Source organism: Desmodus rotundus, chromosome 1 (genome assembly GCF_022682495.2).
Source record: "Desmodus rotundus isolate HL8 chromosome 1, HLdesRot8A.1, whole genome shotgun sequence".
Classification (NCBI taxonomy): Eukaryota; Metazoa; Chordata; class Mammalia; order Chiroptera; family Phyllostomidae; genus Desmodus; species Desmodus rotundus.
In genome coordinates, this window is record NC_071387.1 from 6,876,398 (window position 1) to 6,902,239 (window position 25,842).

At 50.8% G+C, this 25,842-nt stretch overlaps 1 protein-coding gene across 12 annotated transcripts in view; it reads right to left on the reverse strand.

Moving 5' to 3' along the window:
- RALGPS1 (Ral GEF with PH domain and SH3 binding motif 1) overlaps positions 1 to 25,842 on the reverse strand; it is a 268,377-nt gene that overhangs the window by 215,729 nt on the left and 26,806 nt on the right. For 2 of the 12 annotated variants that reach the window (XM_053920546.2, XM_053920593.2), the window contains exon 1: positions 19,929 to 20,189. The exons of 1 other annotated variant lie outside the window; for it this stretch is intronic. The gene's annotated coding sequence lies outside the window, so the exon portion shown is untranslated. 9 more of the 12 variants (XM_053920551.2, XM_053920565.2, XM_053920588.2 and 6 more) reach the window with 9 other exon arrangements.

Genomic DNA, 25,842 nt, shown 5'->3' on the forward strand with positions numbered 1-25,842 from the left:
TCAATGTTTCTCTCTCTCCCCCTCTCCCTTTCTCTCCCTCTCTAAAATCAGTAAATTAAAAAAAAAAATTTTAAGAAACCAGAAATTAAGAACTCCTAGAAGAAGCAAATGGAATTGGCTTGAAGAAAAAGCTATGAGTGTTAGACATCTGGCCATAAAATCAACGGTGTCCTCTATCCAAATGCTAAATGGCTAGAAAACACAAGCGCCTACCAACAAAAATAAATATATCCGGAAATAAGCTCTAAAAGAAATGTACAAAAGTCACTTGAAGCAAATGATGAAGTTTTACTAAAAGACAAAAAAAAAAGGTTTTAAAATCAAAGGAGAGAGATTTTACTTCTCCTAATAAGGAGACAACATTGTACAGACATCAATTCTCCCCAAGTGATCTGTATAAAAAATGTAAGCTTATTCTGAATCCTAAGGGAATTCATTTTGGAATTCAACAAATTGAGTTAAAAATTCATCTGGAAGAATAATTAAAAATAACTAAGATGTTTTCAAAAAAGAAGTATAATGAGAAGGGCCCTGTCCTGCCAGGAAGCCCCGTGGAAGAGACGGACGTATCAGCAGGACAGAACACAGTCCCGGAAACGAGATCAGGGACCTATGAGGATTAACAGCAGATCAAGAGGGCATTTCGAAAAGTGGGAAAAATTCAGCAGATGTTCATGAAACAATTTACTACTCACTTGAAGGGGATTACTTTAAAATTTTACCCAATATTATAGATAAGAACAAATTTTTTTAAACTTATGTTTGTCAAACTTTTTAAAAAAGATTTTATATATTTTACCTTTAGAGAGAGGGGAAAGGAGGGAAAAAAAGAAAAGGGAGCAATGTGCCAGAGAAACACCTACCGGCTGCCTCTTGCACACCCCCAACCTGGGACCTGGCCTGCAACCCAGGCATGTGCCCTGACTGGGAATTGAACCGGTGACCCTTTGGTCTGAGGGATGAGGCCCAACCCACTGAGCGACACCAGTCTGGGCAAAGAATAAATTTCTGATGGATTAAAGATATACACAAAAAAAATCCCAATAAAAATACTAATAAAAACACAAATCTTTTTCTCATAATCTTAGGATGAAGAAGTCCAGTCTAAGGTGATATAAAAGCCAGAAAATGAAGGAAAAAAAACTATTGGTAGGTTTAACTATATCAAAAATTAAAACTTCTGACTAGGTGAAGACATTATGAAAAAGATGAAAGAATCCACAAACTGGGGAAAGGGTGTTTGTGATGTCACGTGACAGATGATGAAGTCACACCCTTAAAATAGAAAGAATCCCCTCCGAGAGCTGTGGGTCAGCTCTCAGCAGACCCGTGGTCCTGGGCACAGGCTCGCCATCTGCAGGAAGAGAAGCTGAGAGCAGCACCCCACACAGGTGTGAGGTGTGTGGTATGGGGGGTACAGCACACGCTGCGTGTGAAGCACTGAGCCTGGGGTCTGAGCGAAGCACGGAAATCGCCAGACAGGCAACCAGAGGGCGATCGGGAAGCTCACCGGGAGAGTGCTGGACAACCGCATCGCTGTGTTTCGGGACAGGCGGTCAGAGTGCACCCACTCAAGGGGCACTAGGCAGTAGTGCAAAAGCATGAGATAGGTCAGTACTTAGGGACGGAGAAACGTCCACCGATTCGGGACAGACCAACATTCACTCAACGTGCATTTGCTGAAAGTCTAGCGTGTGCCAGGCACTGGTTAGGTGCTGGACGTGGAGCAGTGAAGAAAAAACCAAAAGCAAAGAGATGATAACTAAAAATAAAGCATCCAATGAAATATACGGCTTGTCAGCTGGTGAGAAGTGAGAGAGACAAAAGCACAGGGGGAGTGGGGGACAGGGACAGTGGGGAGGGGACGTCTGAGAAGGCCTCACTGAGCAAGTGACACTCGGACATGTTTTGAAATATTTATGCACACATGTGAACACACCGAAGTCTGTAAGGGTATCCACTCAACTGTTTCTTAACATGGCTTCTTAAAGGTGTCATTGTGAAACACTTTCCCTTTCTACTTTTTGTACACCTGTTCAATTTCTTTTCAAATTACTATGGAAAACACCAACGAGTAGCACAGCATTTGAAGAGAACACTGGAAATGAACTTCCACTCGACAAGCACTTCAGGGGCAGCTCACCATCAGGTGTTACAGACTGAGAAGGTTGGAGTGGGATGCCTGGTGCTGTGGCGCCACCTGGTGGCCATTCCCTAACTGAGCCATCTCGCTTCCAACTGCGGAAAGGAAGCAAGAGGCAAGGCACACACCTGTATGAAAACCCACCCGCCCTGTGGACAGGGACTGGAAGGGAAACGGGCAAACACACGCGGCTTGATTTGTGCGGTGGCAGCAAATGGTGGTGGGTATTTAGCTTAGATTTTCATCACAGTCTTGTAGTGATGCTACATTCTTTATGCAATGGAGCAATCCTGCGGGACAGCCGAACATGCTCACCTTAGAGACAGGAGACAGAGCTGTGTGGCAGACACAGCCCAGGCCAGGTGCACGTGTGCCCCCGAGAAGGCTGGGGGATTCATAAAGCAGAGTGACAGGCCCTCAGGCACATGGTGCTGGGAAGAGGAGGGGTCTTTCCCGACAGGAGTGCCTGGGGGACAAGGTCCCAGGAGTCTGGCTGGGATGAGGAGCCACCCCCCTGCCCTCGAATGACTCATCACTAACAGCACACGCACACGTGCACACATTGACTAGTGCCTCCTCGCCACCCCCAGAGCAGACTGAGGCGAGGCGTACCCCAGGGTCACGGGGAAGCCACGTCGGTTGCACCAAGGGCTGTATGGAATACTTGTCTCTTCTCCAACCTTCAGGTGTGGGTCAAGTGCCCCTCCTCCGCACACCCTCCACTTCGCCTGCCGTAGCATTTGTCACCAGGACACGGAATTGCTTCCTCCGGGCTCCTCCCTGCTAAACTGGTGTCACACCTATCTCACCTTCCCTTGGGGACGGGACCTGGAAGTCCAACGGTTCTGGGACTGAATCCAGGTGCTGCCATCACCACCAACGTGGCAGCTGGCAAGCACCTCGAAGCTTCAGTGTCCCCCTCCGCGCAGAGGGGGATGGGACTGTACTCACCGCACACGAGCATTAACTAACAGCCCCAGCGGGCACTCAGCAGCACTGGGCCGTGGCGGGGGTGCCAGGCACTTGTCCAAACACTTTATGTCTTAAGTTCCTGAACTGAGGCCACCTCTGTGGGGTGTTGGTCACAGTGACTGGCAGTTACCCCAGTTCTCAAGAAGAGTACCTAGCACAGTCTGCTGTGTTCATAATGAAAATGAGCGAACTACACCCCCGGCCTGCTATGGAAAGGAAGGGGCCAGGTCACAGCAAGACCACGATGCTTAAGCCACCCCACCAGCACCCCCAGCCACCGGGATGGGCTGCCAAAACATGGCTCAAGAACTGCAAAAAATGACGTCACAGAGAGAAGGTGCTGGGCAGACGAAAACACCTCTGCAGCACTGGGGAGAGAGGAGAGGGAGGGAGCAGTGACACCAACCCCCAGGCCAATGCACTGGGCTCAGGCTCGGGCTCAGCTAAGGCAGGACCCAGGTGCACCCGCCGCCCCAGAGGGGCTTCGGCTACAATGGAGTGCAACTTGCTTTAATAATCTTCCCTCCGTCCAGGCTTCCTAAAGACTGACCTCTAATCACCCAACCAGTAATCATCCCATTTGAAGATCAGCCCAGGTCCTTGCCTTCCATTTGCTCCCCCCATCCCACCCCCTTGCATTCCAGTCCACTCCTAAGCAGTCAGAGCCATGGTCCTCACAGGGGACAGTCAGGAGACAAAGCTGTGGAGGGAAGCTGGGTGCGAGGAAAGGAGGGGGCGCTTAAAGGCACCCAACTCACTAAGAATCCCCTGTTCTGCCTGTGGGGGAGCATGTTCTGTGGTGAGAGGGTGCAGTCCCTCTGCCAGCCCCTCCCCCATCCAGCCCCTTAGAAGTGGCTCCCAGCCAAGGAAGGAGCAAGTGCAGACTAGAACAGTTGTCAAAATATCCCTGGAGCACGCCGATGGGCACGCCCACTCTGTCCCACATCCGGGTGTGAAGGGGCTGGTTCATCTCCTCCTCCCTCCTCCCTGCTCGCTCCCACCCTCTTTCCCAGTCTCACTCTAGATGTCCCCCCCTCTGGGAGCTCCTCTGTGGCCCTGGGGCACCCAGGCCTCTCCTCTGTAACACGTCGTATTTATCACAGATACGTATCTCTGTGACACTATCATCACCCGGATATTATTTAAGTGTTTTGAGTGTTAGCTACTTTGCTAATTTTTCCTGGTTCATGATGAACCCTTCGGGGCTTCTTCAGCTCAGGAAAACGGAAGATTCCTTCTGCTCCCACTGTTCTGATCTCCGGCCCGGTCCATCATCCACACCTGGGGTTTCCTGTTGGTTTCCCGACCCTTCTGCACCCGTCGGTTTAGCCTCCTCTCGACTCCTTGACTTTCTGCAGTGCCACTAATTTCGGCTGCTGGCATTCCACGATTCACGTTCGCACGTGCTTTGAGTCCTCAAGCTCCTTCTCACCTCAGTCCGTTGACGACCAATTGCTGCCTTTCGGAGCATCTACAACTTCTGTGAGAGGACAAGCAAGATGGTGTTTGAAACTTCCTTCAGTTTAGTGAGTAACAGCTTGGAAACTGTCCCCCCGAGTCATCATACAGATTTAAAGTTTCACCAGTCAGAAATTAGTTACCAAGAATTTTGTTAAATATATATATAAACAATACCCTGTTGCTTAAGGCTTACTGTACTTTATTTCAAATTAAGCGAACCACAAATATTAAGCTCAAGGAATGACTTCATCTGGTTATGTGTAAGAAGGAGAGTTATCAGTAATTTACCAAGAGCTAGCACAACACACGCCCCAAGGATCTACTGGGTAAGAAACTGGTACAAGAAGCCAAAAGCTATACACAGGAACCTGAGAACGAGCCTTCTCCCTGTCAGTACCCCCAGCACCCTGTCAATCCCGGACACTCAGTCCTGTCCCAGCACTGAAAACCAGGCAGGAAGGCTGTGACAACTGACCATGTCATTGCCGGGCCTTCCATAGCCCACAGGCATCATAAGGAATAACACTGCCCTGGCTGGTGTGGCTCAGAGGGCTGAGTGCCAGCCTGCGAATCAAAGGGTCACCGGTTCAATTCCCAGTCAGGACACGTGCCTGGGTTGCAGGCCAGGTCCCCAGTTGGGGGGGGCATGGGAGAGGCAACCACACACTGATGTTTCTTTCCCTTTCTTTCTCACTCCCTTTCCCGCTCTCTAAAAATAAATAAATAAAATCTTTTTAAAAATAAATAAAATTTAAGGAATAACACTGATTGCAAGCTTCCTATCGGCACACACTCTACACGTATTATGCTACTGAATTCTGCCAACCACCTGCTCAGAGACTCAGTCCTCCGTAGTCTCTGGCTCTCTAACATGTCTCATTGGGTATGCCAAGGATGCAGGGTCCCGCCCTGACTGGTGTGGCTCAGGGGGTTGGGTGCCGTCCTGCAAACCGAGGGGACACTGGTTCGAGTCCCAGTCAAGGCACATGCCTGGGTTGCAGGCCACCTGGTTGGGGGTGTGTGAGAGGCACGTTTCTCTCGCACATCTATGTTCCTCTCCCTCTCTCTCCCCCTCTCTTTAAAAATAAATAAATTAATTAAATCTTTAAAAAGATAAAAAAGAATGCAAGGCCCTGACCACCTTTACCCAGGCCATTTGCCAGGGCTGTGTGGGCAGTGAGCAACCTTGAGGGATGACACGATGTCTCCCTCAAGGACAAAGAGCAGGCTTGCCTACTGCTGGCTACAAAGCTGCAGGCTCCACAAGCTCGGTGTTTCCCGGCTGTAGCACAGAAGCACAGCCCCCACCTGGGCCCACGGTGTCACCCCCATGGGACTTGGGAGGAGGGAAACCCTCACGCAGGCTAATGCTCGCACTGGTGACGGAGTCCTTGGTCTCTGACTCGGGGGTTATACAGACAGGAAGCTACAAAGGAGACAGGAAGCTCTCCCTCCAGGTCCCCCCCACAGCTGAGTCCTGTAACCCACTTCTCCTAGGTCCCACTAGAGAGCCAGTACACATCTTCCGTCTTTAACTCCGTTTTTTGTCCTTTAACTCAAACCATATGGAATCCATTGAGCATGTGGTTAGGCTTATCGATTCCTTTCCGCACTGGAGCCCAAATGCCCCAACCACGTAATGACGCTTCCTTCCCTCGCTGCCGTTTAATTCAGGTCTCATGACTTAAGCTCCTGTGTTAGCTGGCAATGAGGTCACTGCTTTCCATTCAACTACGTTCCTACTTTTACCCAAGTGCCACATGGGATTAACAAAGTACTGCTTTCCAATAAGGTTCAGCCTTTTTAAGGCCACGTAGCACTGGGCTGACTTCAAGCAGTCTGAGGCTCCACATCTGTAAGCCAGGGCCAGTGAAGGCGAGGCAGAACTGCAATGGCCACCCTCCCTCTTCTTTAGTAAAAGAACGTCTGGTTGTTAGGTGGACACACGGCTTCCCTGCACACAGACCACATTTCCCAGCTTCCCTTGCTGCTAGGTGTGGCCACATGGCCAAGATCAGGCCAGCTGGACGCAGAAAGTGTTATGCGTAATTTTCTGAGAGCGGCCCTCAAAGGCTAGAGAGCAGGGGCGAGCGCTAGAGCTCTAACAGCCACCTGAGGCCATGAAATGCACTCAGGAGTCAGCCATTCCCAAGGTCACCTCCTGATGGAACAAAATGGAAGGTCTCTGACCCTGCAGGCTCCACGCCTACTCCAAGCTGATTGCCTCCGGACTCCTCACACGGGAGAGAAATGTCCACCTCATTTCCTTGTCATTTTGGGTTTTCTATCACCCGCACCCCAGCCGACACGAAGGCTCCCTCTGAAGGGCAGTAGTAAGGGTTAAACAAGAATATGTTTCACAACAGGTACCAGTTTTTAGTTTCCCCCAACAAAGGGTCTAGCGCTGTTTTTACACGCGCAGCAGGAAATGCAAACATTTGTTGAAATGAATAGGAATCAGGAAAAGTGAAGGCCATTTCATTGCTTTTAAAAAAACTTAATTTTTTTTAACAATTTATCTTTCCAGATGCACATCACTTACTTTATCAGGTTTTATAGAATATCTCATTAGAATTGCATTACGTTTTTACCAACATTTGGAAAAACAGTATTGTTACTCTTAGTATGTTTAGACTTCCCTGGAAAGAGCCAGAAATTGAGTGCTTGACTGATTGACTGATTTTCATCCAGTCCATTCAAAACACAAGTTAATACTCTGTAACAAGCTTAGTCATGAACATCAGACTTCGGAGCTGATAAACAAACACTGCGTCAACAATCTCCGACAGCACCTCCCCAGTGCCCACCCAATACTCGGGGAGACGGCAGAGGTGACAGAGGTCTGTCAGCACCCGGGACGGAGGCTAGCGTGCTACTTTGTCCGAATCACCTCCAGTTCCGACTCCAACCCTCTTGCCTCCTTCCCTCGCAGCCAAATAAAACTCCCCTGCTCAAGGTTCCTGGGCTCGGTGCGTCCTCGTTCCTGTCACAAAATGTGTTCTGTGTTTCCCCGTTGCCACGCTTCCTCTCGGCCTTCGAGCCTTTTCACCAGTGGAGCCGGTTTTCCTCCCACATGTCGATGCTCACACAGCAGAATCTGTCAATGTCGAAGTTCGTCATCACCATCACTCACTGAACCACTGTGACACTTTGCTGAGCACCTGACCCATAGTGACGTACCAGAGTCCTCACAACAATGCTCCAAGGTGGGTATTAAAGTGAGAAAACGGGGGCCCAAAGAGGTCCGATCACTCACCCAAGACACACAGTCAATGAGATACCACATTGGCACAGGTCACATGCCTCGTCCCACTGAATCCCGCCAACCGCCTGCTCGGAGACTCAGGCCTCCGTAGCCTCTGGCTCTCCAACACGTCTCCCTGGGCATGACGAGAATGCAGGGCCCTGGCCGCCTCTTCCCAGGCCATGTGGGTAGTGAGTCCTTGGGCAAAGGCGGGACTTGAACCCAGCTAAGTCTGCACCCTATTCTGAACCACTGCTTTGTGTTCTGTCCCACAAGAGCTCAGCGGCACTTTGCGTTCTGCACCGGGACATGTACTCCCATCTACCCACCTGCTCCCTTCTCTTTGCTCAACCACTGGGGCTTCTCAACTCCACAGACACCCATCCGCTTCTTTTTCCTTTCCTGAGGAGCAAATGGCTTCTTCATGCCAGGGGGCGGGGTTGGCCCTGGTATTAAGGACAGCCACTTCCCTTGAGTTGTCCTCGATCCTTTCTTAGTACTGCTCATCGGTGGCTTTCAGCACCAGGGTCAGTGACAACACGGTGTCTGCCTCTGTCCTACACTCCTCAGTCTTCGAGTTCAGGGTGATGCAAAACACACGCTGGGCCATAGACCGGCTCCCCACTGGCTTTCTCAGATTACGGCTCTGCACTGGGCTCTGTAAGCCGACAGCAGCCAGGCATTTAGACCTTCCAGGGGGACTTCACTGCTGCCAGTTCAGGGTCTTCCCTCTGCTGACTGCCCGGGTAGATCTCTAATGTGAGAGCGCACCTGTAAGTTCTGGAAATTCCACAGCAGGCTCTTCCCTGCTACCCGAGCCCAGGATGCCGAGGGGGCCGAGGATGCACTCCCAAGTCACAGGGCTCCCACGCTGCATCAGGCCAGGCTAAATGGCTGTACCGTCTTCCCAGAATTCCCCCCGACAGTCCTGAGAGCTGCCTTTCCTAGGATCTGGATACACACCCTTCCCACCAAGGCTGCAGGCCCATCCTGAACCCCAAAATGTTAAATGAGGCCCCCACTTTCCTTCTTCAGGAGCCAGAGATTTCAGTCCAAAGGATCACCAACAGCAGATGTGAGTGGATTGCTTGAGAAGGTCCGAAGGGGCTTGAAGGGTTTTAGAGCAAGGGTGTCAAACTCATGTTCACCGGGGGCCACATCAGCCTCACGGTTGCCTCCAAAGGGCCGAGTGTAATTTTAGGGCTGTATAAATGTAACTACTCCTTAACAACTGAGTGAGAGCTCAGCACTGCCACCAGGTAGAAACAAGGTACCGGGCCGGATAAAACCAGGTGGAGGGCCGGATTCGGTGCGCCAGCCTTGTGTTTGCCTCCTGTGGTTTAGAGCCTCCTTCCGAGTCTTTCACACACAGCAGCAGAGGTCACTAGAACGACCCCTCTCATGTGAGACTGGCTGACATCAGCGGAAATACAACTACCAATGTTGGGCAACAGAGCGCTAGGCTTCAGAGGCAGAGGCAGAGGCCCTGCAAGAAAAGAGCTGGAGGGGACCCCCACACACCAGTTTCCACACCACCATCTTTCTCCATCCTCACTGACCCTCTTCTTCCTCCTTCTCTGGCTCTTCCACTGTGTTCCACCCCTTGAGCAGGAGCTGCCCAGCAGTGCAGCCAGGATCCTCCTGAGTGACCCGACATCCCTCCTACCACTTCAGGGGCCAGCTCTACGGGGCCAGCCCGAGTCTTCCTCTAGACCAGTGCAGGCATCAGAACCACCAGTGAAGACTCTTTAACATACCGATGGCCAGCCTCTCCACCGCAGGCACCACAGAGGACTCCAATGCTCCAAAGGGGCAGGACCACTGCACTAGCCCAGACCTCCCTCTCAAGTCCACGCTAGCAGGCCAGCTGCCAAAAGCATTCCCATGGGCACCCCAGACTCAGAAGAGCGTCCTCCCAATTCCTTTTATGTTCCTCTTCCCTGTGACTGGCCAGCACCTCACCTCACTGAAGTCAGGCACGCTGACATTGCCTGCCCTCCCTCCCATCCACCACATCTCCAAGGAGAGAGGCCTCTACCTCGGTTTCTCTTGAACCTGCCTGCTCCCCTCCATCCCCATGGCCAGGTTCTGGTGCAACAGTCCCTTACCCATATCCCAAACTCCAGTCTCCTGCCACACCACTCGTCCTCTACCAGGAGTATAACTGACAGTGTTCCTCTCCTCCTGTAACTCCTGGATGATTCCCCACTCACTACTGGACGCCATCCAGCCCCCAAGCACTCACTGTCTGCGAGTCCCTCTGAGTCCTGACCCCAAACCACCCGTCCAACCTTGTCCCCCTCCCTTCACCACAAGCCTCACGCGCCAGCAACACCACACAGCTCGCCATGCCTGAGACGCAGCAGGCTCTTGTCTGCAGCATCTCTGCACAGTCCGTTCCCTCTGCCCATGTCCCCTTCACCCGGGAAACTGAAATCTGCCTTGAACATCCTGGGCTCCAGACTCGGTCCCATGAGCTTCCATTTCCACCACTTCCCACCCTGAACACAGCAGCAGCATCATTTATTTACTCCAATCTATCGGGTCTGTGGGCTCCTGAGGGCAAGGGGTCAAGCCAGTTACATGCTTGGTAAACGGCTACTTCACAGATGAAAACCGCTAATGAGATGGAGGTTGTTTTTCCATCCCCTGGAGAAGCATAGGAAGCAACCAATCTTTAAAGCAATAAAAATAAGCCCGACTGCTATCTTGGAATCCATGGCAAGTAATGTTTCAATAATGATGCTTTGGTGACAGATGGGAACTGAAAAAGAAGAGTCAGCAACCGCAGAAATGCCAGATTTCCAGCTCAGGTCAGGTGAACGGCAGTGCCGTGACCACCGGGGCAGAGACACTGTACCTCTCCCTCATACTCAGTGCCCCAGCCACCCCGGCTGGCTGTCACTCCTCTAATTCACCAGACCTCTGCCCCAGCCGCGATCACGCAGACATAGGTGCCACCTCCTCACCGGGCTAACCCCAGCTCATCTCTCCTCTGCAAGGCTGTCTCCGGCCCTCCTGGCCAGGTAAAACCATCCTGTCCAGGGTCTCTAAGCACCTTGTATTCCTCTTTTGTAGCCATCACCATCAGACCTGTAATTAATTCTTTGTATCTTGCTATTATTTTTATACTTTAACTTTCCCACTAGACTGTAAGCTAAAAGAGAGCAAGGACCAGGTTCGTCTTCCTCCTCTGCTAGGGCCCCACAGTCAGCGAGTGCTGGCGCCCAGCAGGCCCCGCCCGAGCACTGGGTGGGTGGGCGGGTGGGTGGATGGAGAGATGGATGGGCAGGTGGACCAGCAGGCAGGTAGGTGTGGACGGCAGGAACAAGGAATAAGGCTGCCTTTGATTACTGGTACAACACTTTAATATCATCCAGCTCTCTTTACTCCGACTCAGCCCTCGCAGAGCAATCTCGAATTTTAAAACTGTGGCTCCCCTACTGAAGAGAGGATGTGTACACACGGGGGCTATTCCTGTTCACTCGGAAAGCGGGTGTCAGCACAGACTGGCACGCCTGGCATTCTGGCTTCGCACTCAGTGATGTCTCTGTAACATCAGGCTGCTCTCTCAGTCCCACAAGTGTACTGGCTACGCTGATAAAACTAAGTTCCAAGAACCTCTCAGCCCTTATGGAGCCCCCGAGATCAGTGCATGTGCTGCTAACAGACCACCAGAGGCACTGCCTTTCTTCAGCCAGCCGCCATCACTCGATACCGGAGCTCTGTGCTAAGTCGGGTCTGCGTCTTCTTCCAATGAGGTCACCCTGTAGATTCAACACAGGCCGGGAAGCGGAGCTCTCATCGGAGAGAAATGCTTCTTCACAGACATGGTCCATAAGCCACGTGCCGTGCGCTGGAGGTGCTCGTTGAGAAACTGCTACGTGCACTGGATGTGCTAGCTAACGTCAACGGTTTTGCTGGGGGGGGAGTCAGGACACCTGAGTGTAACACCCTGGCAAAGCCCCCAGGCTCATCTGGGAAGCAGGGAGGGTGGACTCAATGACCTCCAGCCTTCGGGATGGACGAGCACTGTATCTGGTGAGCACGAAGGCCACGGCAGTGCTCTCTGCAGTACAGCCCTGGCGCAGGTTTACCCAGAGAGGAAGTGGAGAAGTAAGCTAATGGAAGCAACCAGCGTCTTTTCAAAACAGCAAGAGAATGCTACATATCGATTAGCAAGTAACTTCTAACTATCAAAGTTTCCCAACAAGAACAAATTCTAACCTTAGCTCTCAGCCCATCAGCATCACTGATCACTATGCTTGAGCCACTTACAAGAAAGACCAGGGCTTCCTGGTCTCTAGAAGAAACCGAGCCTTAAACCCATCACTCCAAATTGAACTCAGCTCCTCAAATTCAATGACCAGGAAATTAAACTAAAACTACAAGAAATTATTACAAATACCTCTTTTCAACAAATCCCTATCTCCTTACCTCACCTGTGACTCCTCCTCTGCATGTCAGAAACCACCCCTTCAGGCAGCCTGGGATGGGGAGCCCTCAGCTTCTCCCGGAGCTACACCTTGGGCAGTGTGTTTAACCCCTCTGAGCCTCCTTTTCTCCTCTGCACTTCCAAGCCTGTCCCCACCTACCATGCAGAATCAATGTGAGGCTGAAAATCACAAGTCAAGAGACTTCATAATGTGTTAGTATATTTTATAATGAAGGGACCTCAGACCCAACCGCCTCATTTTATAGATTCAAATCAGTCCCTGGGCACTCACTTCATCTGTTTGCTCAACACACACGTATGGGGCTCCTCGGATGCTCTCTGCCAAGCACTGAGGAGCCGAGGGGAGGAAAGCGGCCGCAGTCCCTGATCTGCTGGGACTGCATTGCCCAGCACCACAGGAAACGGACGTAACCAGCAGTTCCACCCTGCAGGCCATGCTAACAATTTGGTCTTTTTTCTTAGAGAAATTAGAAACCACGAAGGGTTTCTTTTGTTTGTTCGTTTTATTTTAAGGAGAAGGGAAGGGAGGGAGAAAGACCGGAAGAGAAATTTCGACATGACAGAGAAACATCGATCGGTTGCCTTGCTGCCTTCCACACGCACCCTGACCTGCGACCGACCTGGCAACCCAAGCATGCGCCCTGACCATCAATCGAACCAGGGACCTCTCGGTCTGCGAGACGACGCCCAGCCAACTGAGCCACACTGACTGGGGCCACAGAAGGGCTCTAAGCAGAGGGACTGACACACTCAGACCATCAGGGTCGGAGGGACAAGTGCAGGCTCTTACTCTGCGAAGGCCAGTAGGGGAGTCACAGGGGAGCCGCTGCTGGTCACACAGTGTCGTTCTGTGCTGCAGCGGGGGCTGGGAGAGCTTAATGGGGAAACGGTCTGTAAACGCTAGTGGGCCAAGTGCTGGAAATAGGGAGCCTAGAGGGAAAAACAACAAAACACAGCCGCTGAAAGGACACAAAATAAGAAATCTCTGAAAATAGTGAAATTCCCTAATTCCATATAATAGACTTTATTGCCACAAAAAGAGACGCAGCAAATTCTCCTGAATTTATTAACTTGTTTTTCATAAATATTTAATTACTCAGAAATGTACCAAAAGCACAGATTTCCCTCGGCCTAGTTATCAAGCTTATACAAGAGTGAGAATTATTGTATCCAATAAACACGAATTTAATTATGTTCATTATTCTTTCTTTTGTCCCCAGCAAGATGATCTTCAAAGAAACCTCTGACTATTGAAGCAAAGCACTTAATTTTTCTTCTGATTACTCAAGTAACTACCTTACACTTAAAATAAAACCTTATAATAAAGATATTTAAATCCTAAAGAGGGAAAGTATAATGTGGCATTAGTTCATATTCAAGACCCATTATATGTCCTGGCTGGTGGGCTCAATGGATTGAGTGCCGGCCTGGATGGTGGGCCAGGTCCCCAGGTGCAGGCATGTGAGGGGCAACCAATCAATGTTTGTCTCCCTCTCTTTCTCCCTCACTTCCTCCTCTCTCTAAAAAATAATAAAATCTTTTTTAAAATCAAAGTATTAAAGACCCATTATTTATGTGGAATCACAGAAAAATAAAAAAGAAAGAGCTGGGCACACCAGCCTTCAGTTCCTGAACTGGCCTGAGAGGGGGCCCCCTCAGGGTCATGCGGTCCTCTCCCTCACCCGTACCCGTGGGCTTGCACCCGCACCGCCTGCCATCCTCCCCCGGGCATTCTACAAGCCCTGGAACGATGGTCAAAAGAGAATGTTACTCCAGTTCACATTTACCAGGCGCTCATGGTGTGTGAGCACTATGCTAAATCCTGTCCCACAGGAGCTTTCTGAAGCCTTGTAAGAACCATGAGGAGGTAAGTACTATCACACTTCCCGTACGCTTGAGGACAGAGAACAGTCACTTGCCTGAAGCCACAGGGTTTGTGAGTGGGGGAGTCAGGACACGAACCCACATCACCCTAACTGCAGAGCCTGGGCTTCCAGGGCGGCCCCACCTGCCTCTCTGATGCTCAGGAGGTAAGTCTCCTGCAGAGGACACAATGGGTTTGGAAGCTCTGCAGAAAAACTGGGGAAGGTTCTGCTGCTCTGGGTCTTCGTGGTCTCTGCTCTCTCAGGAAGCACAGGTGAGACAGGATGACTCAGGCCTCCCCACAGGGAAAAGTCCTGGAATTGATGGGTGCAGGTGACCGCTTGTGATGGTGCTGGGAATCCCCTCTGAGAAGGGGCGTGGGGAACACCTGTAGACAAACCCATAGCCCTGGGTCAGCAGGGCCCCTGAGGAATGCTTCCCGTACTCCTTAAGCCCTTTGTGACTTCAGTGCTGGTTTCTTGGATACCTTAAACATCACCTTCACTTTCACCATCCAAATAGCACCTTACCCCTATACTTAGAACCCAGAGAAAATAGTCATTGTTCCCACAGCATGGAGGATAATTACAATGACAGTGAACCCTCTGTAAGCGTCAGCTTCCTGTCAGGCACTGTGCTAACGTTCTGCGGCATTACTGCACTGCTCTTCAACAACAGCCCCGTTAGGTAACACTGCTGTCCCCATTTTCCATGTCAGTAAACTGAGACCCAGTGGGGAGCACACTTGCCCAAGGTCACAGAGGCCAGGAATGGAAGAGCTAGGATTTGACCACGGGTCTGCCTGGCTCCGGAGTCTGAGTCTGCTTGGCCACTTCACTTGAGGTCCTCCATCACAGCCAATCGCCTTCTGTTCACGTGCGGCTTCTCCACCTACTGACCATCAGCTCCACAAGGACAGGGTGGAGGTCCTTCATCTCCGTATGCCTGGCATCCAGCAAAGGGTTCAGCCCAGAGCAGGAGCCCAGCAAAGCTGCGGAATGGACGCCCGCATGAAGGAAGTGACGCCTCATCTCTAACAAAGGGGCCCCGGAAATGCTCCAGGATGACCCTCACAGAGGCCAACCCCACCAACTATCCCCGACCCCTGGCCAAAATCGACAGACCGCCTTCTCATCTCCCTCAGGCCTGCTCCCCCACAACCCCCACCCCAAGGGAAGGGTGAACAGCCATACTTCTGAGGAAAGGAGTGATGGGATTCGGCAAGCTAAGCAGTTCGGTTCTGGATTTGTCCTTTTTTCTGCTTCCCCATCTTATCTTGCAACACCTGAAGCAAATATTTCATTCTTCTTCCCACCCCTAAGACTTAGTGGGACAAGTATCACCAGCCACACCCAAAGTCTACAGCTGGTACATGGCTCAGCACATGTCTGTCTCGGAGTTGGCACTCAAATACTTGGGGAATGAAGTAACAGAGCCCACAGTCTGGGTCTCACCAGACCTGATGACTTATCGATAGGGGGCTGCCAGTATTTGGTGGCACAGCTTGTCTGAGCAGAGGTCCATCACCATGTCCACCAAAAGCCTGCCCTGGAGACTCAGCAGCGATGAAAGCGGGGTGCAGGCAGGAGACAACAAGCAGCAAGTAACATATGCAGCGACGTTCCCATCAGGGTGCATGCACAATGAAAGTCGAGGGGGCACAAATGGGAGTGCCGCTTGCACCTAGAGCTGGGGGGCTTTCACAGAGGGGGAGAAACTTGAGCTGGGAGGCCATTCTCAAATCACCCAGGGAGAGGCCATCGTTCCTGCCTCCGTGGCCCCCAAGCTGTTCGCCCCCCCACCATCAGGCCCGCCATCTTGTTCTGTCGTCAGTGACTTGTGTGCCCGTCTCCCTGCACAGGGTGTGAGCATCTCAAGGGCAAGGACTTTAGGAATTCTCTGTGGCTCACCCTCACTGTTAAGTAAATATCTGCTGACAAAGAATAAAAGAGTCAACTTTAGATTGTTAATGACATGCCAGCTTCTTCTTCTCGAGCATCTCCCACACCTGCTATTGCGGCAGGTGCTCTGCCTGCGTGGTCTCACGGCCTCCACACAAAACCCCAATGGGCAGACCCCATTATCATCATCCATTCCACAGAACAGGAGACTGAAACACAGAGCGATGAGGTGAATTGTCCTAAGTGATACAGTGAGCGACAGAGCTGAACTCTGAAGCATATGTGAATGAAAAATCAGCTCTCAATTCCTAGTGAAAAAATCCCTTTTCCTTTCTCTGTCCTCTGCCTCGAATCCAAATACATGGATTGCCCTTTAGTCTATTGTTCCCGGGATCAAAGCCATTTCTTTTCTAGAGGAGAACAAGGGCTGTCTCTAGTAATTCTTCTGAACAGTGACTGCTAACCATTTCCGAGTAAACACCATGGGGGGTTGGAGTGGAGATCAAAATTACGCTTACAGTATCAGTCAAAAACATTTATTAAAGAGGAACTCTATGTACCAACTGGAACTTTCTCCAATGTTGGGACAATTCCAAAATAGATCGAGTTAATAAATGAAGGAGCAAGAGTACGTATAGAATGTTATTATTTATGTAAGCATGCATAGTAAACAAGAAACAGTAACAGTGCTTGCCTTTAGGGAGGGCTAGGGACTGGAAGCTCAACACAAGAAAGAGAAGTACTTCACCATTTGCTCCCCTTTGAACAACTTGCTTTTTAAAAAATCCATGTGTGATTTTTCTTTTTACTTTTAAAAAAAATAAGATAAAAACATCATTTAAAGATATGACTTATTGCCAGGCCTTTCCCAAATATTCAGATATGTATGACTATAAACATGAAAAACTATGCATGCTTATGAACATAAATTGGATGAACTTAATTGGGGGTGAAAGAGGACTGTTAAACACCTTTTGTAATCATGTTGAGGTTCACGAATTTCACTAATGTTGCAATATTTGTTTGTGCTAGGCAAAGAGCTAGACAGATATTTTTAAAATAAGAATTAAAGAACAGGTTATTAGTTTCCTCCCTCCTGTCTTTCAAAAAAATATGAGGGCATGCTACCCAGAATGCCAGAGCCAGGACCGCCCTTGATGTTCACGGGGTCTAACGCCGCTCTCACTCAGCTCAGAAAACCAAGGCCTGGAAAGGACAAGGGATTTGACCAAGTTACACAAGAAGTGAAAGCCTCGGAATCACCAGTCCTGCTCTCCTTATCTGCTACATGCTGTTCTGTTGTGTTGAAAGGCAGGGAGGCAGGGAGAGGCAGAAGCAGATCCTAATATACAGGGTCCGGCACAAATACCGCCTCTTTTTGTTACAAAATCTTTTACAGAATAAAAGATTTTATTACAAAATAAAAGCAAGTCATTCTGTAACACAACAAAAATATCACACTCAAGCATACCACATGACATTTTAGGTGAAATGTTCAAATTAAAACTGTAAATTATTACACCCATACTATTACCCTACCAACCACACTCAAGCAGGCCTTCTACCGGACCCTGTATACTGAGTGCCTAATATATCAGATGCTTTCACATATCTTGTCTCATTTGTTCTTCATAATAAGCTCTCAAGGCAGGCATAATCATCCTTGTTTTAAAAATAAGGAAACCAAAGCTGTGAGAAACTAAGAAACTAGTGCACGAGGCTTCAAATGCAGACCTGTTTTCCAAGCCAGAGATTTTTCCCTCCATAATGAAAAGGAAAATTGAGTTAAAAAGGTGGACTGGGCTATATCACAGAGAGCCTCGGATGCAATATTTTCCATTAATGAAGTTTCTCCCAACCCTGGATATTGTTACTGTAACAATAAACAATCAAAAAGCCCATCCCCTCCCTATCCAACCCATGTTCTGGCCCTTGTCTGCCACCAAGCCTGGGCTTCCCCTCTAACCGCAGAGTGTGGTGGATATCCAGAAGGCAGCAATCTCCAATAGCCATGTACACAGCTCCTCCTGGGGCAGAATGGGACAGCTCACACATGCTGCTTCTAGACCCTGTGGGTGCCTGACATACAAGCACAGCCCTGAGATGCTATCCCCATGATGCCACTGGGTCACCACCACAAAAAACTGGTGGTAGTGACAGAGGCCAGCACCAGGGTGGTTGGTCTCCAAAAGTCTCATATCTTCTAAAGCAAAGAAAAATGCAGACCAGTACAGGAGAAACCTCCTCCCGCCTTCTCTCCTGTCCGTGCAACACGGGAGGAATTACAGTTCGGATTGGTCTACTAGGGAGTAACCGCACTGCACAATAAAAGGTCACACACATAGGTATGGGACACTTTTCTCAGCAGGAGGGAGCCCCATCACCTTGCTTTCTTCTCTCTGCCCTGTAGGAACTTCACGAAGTTCTGGCCTTCTCCTCTGTTTAGTGCGGTAAGTTTGGGGTTTGTACTTGAACCAGAAGGGGAATTCCATAAGGCTCAAACCTGAGCCTCATTTTCCAGGTCAGAGTCCTCACTGGGGTTGGGTTCTAAAGGTCAGCAAACAATTAAATGCTCCTCTGCTTTCCTTCTCCCCGTGTTCCCTCCCACAGCTTCCTCAGAGCCTCACGGGGAGGCGCAGTCACCATCAGAGACAGGACGGAGTCTTCTGGGAACTCCCCGCCACAAGCCTCATCCCCAACTCAAACAGAAAATGGCCTAGAAATCCCCTCCTCTTAGAAATCTCCTCCTAGACCCCAGTTCCCGAATCCAACCTGCCCATCAACGCAGACCGGGGAGACTCATAACTTTACAAGGATGTGCTCAGTAAGCACAGTTCCATCCTATCCTCTCACACAAGGCAGTTACCATGATGCTCATTTTGCAAAGGAGAAAAAGACTCTCCAAGATAACACAGAGGCAGAAACTTCTAAACCCTCATCCCTGTTCTTCCCCCTAACCAGGCTGTCATTTCGGGCTTTTGGAGACTGCCGCTGTCAGGATTTGCAGCAGCTTCTGTATGAGGAGCCAGCAAGCCAGGACCCTTCAAGTTTCACACTAGCTACTCTTCAAGCACACATATTTCTCACCAGCGGATCATCGAATGAAAGCCAAGCGCCCCCCAACCTGGGCATGGCCCCTGCAACAGCAACAGGAGAAGTCCCTGAGACGTGACAAACGGTACGTCCCAGAGCCTGACACAGGGGAAGCCGCCAGCCTAGTAACCAGGACAGCTGAGACCTAAGTCCTACTCAGGAGAAGACAGGCAGGCCTGGCCGGCCCTTCTGGCCCAGTGGCAACCCTGGAAGCCTCCAGAATCCTCAGACAGCCCAAAACTCCTGCTTCCACCCAAACCCCCTGGACAGCAGAGAGGGCGGCATTCCCTTCTCCCGCGCCCACTCACCTCTGCTCGCTCCTCACCTGGCGCCCGCTTCCGGACCTGCAATCACTCAGGGCCCCACCCCCTGCTCCTGCAGGTCTACCTAGCCCCGCCCCTTGCACCTGTGGTTTCCTTAGACACAAGCTCTCCAGCCGCTTCGGCTTCACCAAGCAAACCTGTGGTCCCACCTGGCCCCGCCCCCCGCACCTGCAGCCCTCGGCCCCACCCAACAGCCTCCGCCAGCCCCGCCCCCCGATCTGCAGCCTTACCCCACCGCCACCCTGACACCCACCGCCCTCCATACCAAGCCACCACCGAACTAGAGCAACGAAGGCCCCCGGCCCGGCCCCCGCGCCCGTGAACCTGCACGACCTACCCCCCTCAGGCCCGCCTCCCGCCCTGAGGCCCCTCCCCGGTCCAGCGGCCCTTCCAGGTCCCGCCTCCTGCACCTGCGGCTCCCTCCGGCCCAGCCCTCAGGGCCCCGCCCCGCCCCGCGGGCCGATCTTCTCACCGCCCGCTCCCGCCGCCGATGCCGCCGCAGTCCCGGCCGGTCACCTTGACGCGGGCCGCAGTGGCTGCCGCCGCCTCCTCATGGCCCTGGGAGCGGCCCAGGCGGCAGCAGCGCCTTCGCTCGGAGGCCAGGGCCGGGCCGAGCCGGGCCGGGGCCGGGCCGGGCGCAGCTGGAGCGCAGGCCGACGCTGGAGCAGAGCCGGTGCCCAGCCGCCGTAGAAACCGTCCGCTCCTGGGCCTGAGCGGCGGGCCGCCCAGCCAATCGGCGCGCAGCTCTCCACTAGCTTTCCCAATCAGTTGGTCGCAAAGGCGGAGACAAGCCAATCGGACGGCTGGGCGCGCCAGTGCGCAGCCGCTGCGGCCGCGGTCCTCCCTCGACTCGGCCCCGCAGCTCCCGCCGGTGAACGCCGTCAGACTGCAAGGATGCTCAGTTGCCCTCGCACGTCCTCAGCGCCCCACCACGCCCATCCCCTTCCTAGAAATAGCATCGCACCTCGTTCCCCAGGCATCCTTCCAGCTGTCATGCAATTTTCCCTAAAATTTCTACGTAGGATTTACCGTTTTCAACAAAAAATGGTTTTGGTGAGACACATCACTTTAATGCCCACTCTCTACTGGGAGGTAGGCACGGAACACAGAACCTTAAGAAACCCCAAAGAGCCTTGAGTCCAACCCATTTATTTTACAGCTCGGCAAAATTAGGCCCCATGAATGAAGGGTCTTGCCCAAGACCACACGGGTTCAAAGCTGGGAAATGAGCCTGTCTCTTGTCTTCCTGCTGTCAGATCCTTTACTCTGTGCCAAGTGCAATGAGGTGAAGAGAGAGGTGAAGTTGCAGAGATAATAAGTCGCAAACAGTCGAAGCCAAGCCTGTGAAGCCTCAGAAATCCGGAACTACACACGCACACACATCTCTGTCCCGCGTCCCACTGAAGAGAGGCCCTATGTCCTGCCTTACTCCGGGTGATTCGTGGACACATAGACAAGTAGAATGTCGTTTTGAAAATTTCAAATTCATTTTGCAATAGCATCAGAATGTGGAAAGATTCAGTTACTGTGCTTCCCCAAGCTGATGCAGGGAGGAAAGAGAAACAAACAAGGAAGAAAAGAAACAAGGTCCCTGGGAATTAAACCATTTCTAAGTCTTCAGGGATCTCTGAGGGAAATTTCTGCCATTTCTCATTAAGAGAAGAATAGTTCTCAAAGAACATACGTAACTATCACCCACCATTAAAGCACAATATGCTGATGGAGAGGGCCGGCTCTCAGCATTTCAAGTGTTTGAGTCACTCGCAATGAGGGGAAGGATCTTTTGAACCATAGGAGGAAAGGAGAGTTGAAAAAGTCACCAAGCAGGATCCTCCAGGTCAGCTGCCTCTACATAGACTTGTACTTCCTGGAGAGCCAAGCTTTGGAACAGTTCAAGGAGCTATTTTCATTAGAGATGCTGATCAACAAGGCAGCTGTGGTACATGAACTCCAGGGTGGCCCCCATATTCCCTACTTCCTGATGTCCATGGCCTTGTGTGATCCCCTTCCCTGAGTGCGGAAGGTTTTAGGATGTATGTTACATAAGATTATAACCCATCTTGATAGGAAATCTCTTCTGACTTTGAAGAAGCAAGCTGCCCTATGGAAAAGATCACTCAGAAAGGAGTTTCTGGCCAACAGCCAGCAAGAAACTGGGGCCCTTAGTGCAGCAGCCTGCAGCAACCGAATGATGCCAGCAACCACAGGAGTCAGACACGGATCCCTCCCGTCTAGCCTCAGATGGGACTGCATCCCTGGACAGCACCTGGATTACAGCCTTGTGAGATCCTGAGGCAGAGGGTCCAGCTAAGCTGTGCCAGACTCTTGACCCACAGAGACTGACATAATAAATGTGTGTTGTTATAAGCTGCAAAATGTGTGATAAAACTGTTGCATAGCAATAGAGGACTAATACAGAGGCACAACCCACCCTGCCCTGGTGCCCAAGGAGAAGGTAGTATTCTTCCAGATCCTGGGGGACATCGGGAGACAGAAGAAAGGGTATAAAAAAAGAGCACCATCACTGGGGTACAGATAACAGTGGCAATGGAGGTACCCCCAAAGCGAGTCATCAACATGGACAGCTGGTGGAGACAGGAAGGGCAGGGGTTGAGAATGAAATGTTCAATTTGGTCCCTTCCTGGAAATAATGCTGGCTTTGCCACTTCCCAGCTATGAGGCCTTACTCAGACAAGTGTCCGAACCTCTCTAAGCCTCAGTTTCCCCAGGTATAAGAAGGTAATATTCAGACTTCCTACTTTGTAGGGTTCTCCTGAGGAAGGTGAGTTAGTCCTCTAGTGGCCATGAGAATACACCTTGCAGACCTCCAATACTGGGAGCTCATTTGTTCAAGGGCCTGACTACTGGTCTCTGAAGCCAAATACAGTCACACCTCGGCACTCATAAGCTTCAGAACTTGTGAAACCTTGTACTCATCACATTTACTGTATTTTTCGGACTATATGACACACTCCCCCCCCAAATTTGGGAGGAAAACAGGGGTGCATCTTATAGTCCGAATGTAGCTTACTTGGCTCACTTGGGGGGAAGGGGGTGGTGGCAGTGGAGCGAGGTCACAGGAGGCAGGAGCAGGACCACATTTTTTGCTTCAAAATTTTTTTCCCTATTTTCCTCCTCTAACACCTAGGTGCTTCTTATGGTTCGATGCGTCGTATAGTCTGAAAAATACGGTAAATGGTTCAGCATTCAGCACTTGCTGGGGACTCTTCACTTGCTAGAACTTGTATGAGTCAGGAAGCAGCCTCTCAAGACAAAATGCTTCATTGTTCAGTACTTGTCAGTTTCAGCACTTGTCACGAGTTCCAGAACAAATTAATGACGAGTACTGAGGTACCACTTGTAATGCATTTGCACTGAGTCAACATACATACATGGGCTGCACCCAATGGCAGAGCCTCTAAGGTGGGCCTGTCCCTGGGTGACAATGGGACTCTTCTGACAATCATTTTTAGTTCAAGGGCTACCCAGCGGCCCTCTGAACTCCCTCATAAGGCATGGTGGTGTAGGACACCTCCACACACTGCCTTCCCTCTCTCCTTCACTTGGGGTCAGACTTGCATCACAGTCTGGTGGCACTCTCAACCCTCCTCAGTTCCCTGCCCACTTCCCTTAGGGTTGGATCCCGTGTTGGCATCTACTTCTCAGTGAATCTGGACTGGCTCAAGAAGTAGCAGAAGTGGTCAGGGAAATTAGGACTGGCTCATCTACTGCCCAGCAGGCAAACTGGCTGCTCTCCTGGTGGAACACAGCTAGCCCCTGGCAACGAGGTGTGGCTCAAAATGCTAATGGTGTTACTGGGACTGACCTGCGAAAATATCCCTGTGGAGAATACTGTGGTAGGTGCTATGATGCCAGAGTTTGAAAAAATGGGGAAATCAATGTTGACAAAGACAGAGGAAGCTAGTTGGTTGGTTTCAGCTAAGTTGTACAGCAGAAGGATAATGAGAGACTGCAGGTTGTTAAGGAGCTGTTAGCGGCAAAGGGCAAGAGCTAGAGAGCTGTGGAGGTAGCTTGCAAAGAGGCCCTCATCACCTATGGTAGTGGAAGAACAGACACACTGACTTGAGTGGTGGGCTGAAGAGCTGATTATTAGAGTCTAGAGCTCCAGAGATGTCTGAATGTCCAGCCAGGCAAGTCTGCTGGGGTGAAGGTCAGGGCCCTGGTGGGAAAAACCTAAAACATGGCCACCTGGATGGGTATTCCTGAGGACAGTGGCTCTGCAGCACGCACCCCAGACTCCTCCAGACTTGCCCAGCTGGCACACCTTTCCTTCATAGGAACTGGAGCCACTACGGAGCTGGCAGGTGCTACAGAAGCTCTTTCTCACGGACAACAGGCGTCCCGGGCTTCAGTGCTGCCCCCACCTCTGTCCAGGCTGCTAGGGTGGTAACTAGCATTAAATCCCAACAAGCCCAGCTGGGTATCACTGGGACTGGCAAGGGACAAAAACAGACTATATGCCTGAAGAATGCAAGAATTAGTCAGCATGTACCAGAAGAAGCCAGGACAGTAACCCCGAGACTGAATTCTGTGGGTGCTCAATCAAGGAACTGGGAGTGTAAGACTAAATAAACAAGAGCTCATTGACTTGGGGACACCTTCTCAAGACACGGGATCTGACGCCCCAGCAAGAACCCCAGCTACTGCAGTCGCTCTTACAAGCCTGGCGAAAAACCATGGCCAGTGCTCAGCGAGATGGAAATACCCGAGTTGTCCTGGTAGTTGTTAGAAGACATGGGCATGCCGAAACGGACATACAATGGATCCTCACGATTCACGGTTTCTGTATTTGCAAATTAGCCTGCTGCTACAATTTATTTATAATCCAAAAATTAATACTCACAGCACTTTCAAGGTCATTCACAGACAAGCAAAAAAAAAAAACCCAAACTTGAGTGACCCAATGTGCACCTTCCCAGCAGAGGTCAAACAAGGTGACGCTCTGCCCTCGTGTTCAGCTCTCATAGTGTTAACGTGTCCTTTTTGCAACCTATTTAGTGCCACATGGGGGGGGGGGTTTGGCATTTTTGAGCTTTTTGTTTGTGATTTCTCTGTTTAAACTGATCCCAGGCACAGCGCTGAAGTGCTGTCTAGTGTTTCTAAGCACAGGAAGGCAGTGAGGTGCCTTTAGGAGAAAGCGCGTGTTTTAGATAAACTTGGTTCAGGCATGAGTTAGAGAGGGGCTGGTCATGAGCTCAATGTTAAGGAATTAACAGTATATACGAAGGGGTCTTTAAACAGAAGCACGCATGAACAAAGATATGTTTTGATGGGTTCCCAAAAATGCACAGAGGCTCACAGCAACCTAATCGTGTATGGCCCCCTGGAACAATGGGTCAGTAGTCGCTGACTTAATTGGTGTTCACAATGACTGGATAGGGCGTAACTACTGCAAATAACAAGTCAACTGTACTTTTCATTGGTAGACTCTAACGAGTAAACTCTCTGGCAAAGAATGCTGGGAAATGTAGTTCCCCTAAGCATCCAGACCCTGTGATCCACGGGAGACCACAGGAGGGGGAACAGTGCTAAAATGCTGGCAGACAATCCAGTACAGGGGGTTAAACCATGTAAATGCTTCAGAAATATTAATGATTGGCCTAAGGTTTACAATGTACATCTCGAAGTAGAGTCTGTCTTCAAGTAATACATTTCACATGTAGTGTCAGGACCTTATGACCCCAAGGAAACATGTAATGAGAGAAGGAAGCAGCTCCCGCTCCCAGGGCCGAGGGTACACAGGGAGGGTTCTGATCGTCGATTCCACTGTGTGTGCAAGGGGCACAGTGTTCCCCATACCAGCTGGGTCTCCTACATAGTGATTCGATTCTGACACTACCCACCCAGAGACAGCATCAGAGCCCCCACAAAGGAACCATCCAATTCTGTCCGTCTAGGCTTAGACGGTTATATCCAGAGAGCACCCGCCTCTTTATGGAGGGAAGCATTTCCACATTGGAGGCAGAGACGTGCTGGCTGTGCCTTGAGAGCAGAGAGCTCTGGCTGTCACAGTGCCTGCAGCTGGTCATCCCCTGGCCACAGTCGTAAGTGGGGCCTTTCAACCAAGCCTGGGGGCAGGAGGTCCCTGGGGGCCTGTTCTGGGGAAAGGGGGCCCATGCAGTAGAGGGAAAGAAGGCAACTACTAGTTTAGTTATCGAACACCCAACAGCATTCTCATTTCACCAGAAGCCTGGCCAGGGTCCAGCAGGCAAGAAGGGGTGAGTAAGGCTGGAGGATGGGGAGGCAGTTGTGTTGAAAGGGGAAAGAGAAAGTGATATGAAGCCAGCAAATGACCTCCGTGCCTGCCCTCTGCAAAGATGAAATGGAGCAAGACAGGAATTTCTGTGCCCAGCTAGTTGGCACCA